Source organism: Myxocyprinus asiaticus, chromosome 6 (assembly GCF_019703515.2).
Source record: "Myxocyprinus asiaticus isolate MX2 ecotype Aquarium Trade chromosome 6, UBuf_Myxa_2, whole genome shotgun sequence".
Lineage (NCBI taxonomy): Eukaryota > Metazoa > Chordata > Actinopteri > Cypriniformes > Catostomidae > Myxocyprinus > Myxocyprinus asiaticus.
The window spans coordinates 15,257,923-15,259,292 of record NC_059349.1 but is presented as its reverse complement, the minus strand read 5'-3'; positions in this window follow the sequence as shown (position 1 = coordinate 15,259,292).

The window sequence follows — 1,370 nt, the reverse complement described above, 5'->3', positions numbered from 1 at the left end:
GCTTTTCTTTATTATTTGGTCCAAGTCATCTGTTTCAAAAACTTTTTTTTATAATGAAATAAATTAATATGTTGGCACAATTATATTTTTGTCTACAAAACTAATTTCAAACATTTAAGCATACACCTTCAGATCAAAAGATTTTTAAGATCATGAGAAACATTTCAGTCAAGTATATATATATATATATAATATTATTATTATTATTATTATTTTCTCCCCTTTTTCTCCCCAATTTGGAATGCCCAATTCCCAATGCACACGCCTCCACGTCTGAGACCCTCAATAGGCACATTTTATGACATGGCTTGTTGCGCGCATTACCTCGGAGACATAGCGCATGTAGAGGCTTCAGGCTATTCTCCGCGGCATCCACGCACAACTCACCACGTGCCCCTCCGAGAGCGAGAACCACATTATTGCGACCACAAGCAGGTTACCCCCTGTGACTCAACCCTCCCTAGCAACCGGGCCAATTTGGTTGCTTAGGAGACCAGGCTGGATTCACTCAGCACACCCTGGAATCGAACTTGCAACTCCAGGGGTGGTAGTCAAATAAATAATTATTTTGTATAAAAAAAATTGTGTTAAATTCAGGGATTCTCATTAGCTACATACATTTGCAACATTTAAAAAAAGTAAATAAATATCAAGTTACCTCAAATGAAACTTTAAGACATTGCACGCAATAATCTCATGAATCGGGAATATTTTGCGTTGTATAGTGACAAACAGGTGTTATGGTAGTTTTGTTGCTGTTTAGTGTTTTGGGGGGGGGGGGAAATTAATTCAAAAGTGCCTTTAGCCCCGTTTCACCCTACCTGTTGTTTCACAAATTAAAATACGAAAGACACATAGCCTACAAAACGAAGCCTATTTTCCTCTATTTGAAAACGCCGGATGTAAATCTTAGCACTAAAATGAAAAAGCGATGTTTAATATGAGGGTCAACATTCATTCAGTCTCCACACATTTCACGCGCGTGTCATTTCCGAGTAGGAGCGAAAACAGAGAGGCCACCGACATCATGTAACTTTCTTTGCGAAAAAGTCATTATGTATACATTTGTTATTTAAATGAACTCGTTTAGGAAGTTTACTACAATCTGGGAGTAGTTAGGACGCTAAATGGAAGAATGGGATTTTTACCGCGCTTTCGAAGGTGTGTGAATAAATACACAATACGTGTGGTTTCCCATCGACATCTGTAATGAATACAGTGTGTGGACTGGTGTATACATTCTACACAAGTTCACACACGCGTCTCACACAGGGAAGAATAAATACACTTGCGGGAGTGTCCTCAGCTACTCAACACATCCACCCTCGTTTACTGACTGTAGAGGAAGTAACAAGCACATGAAGCAGTGT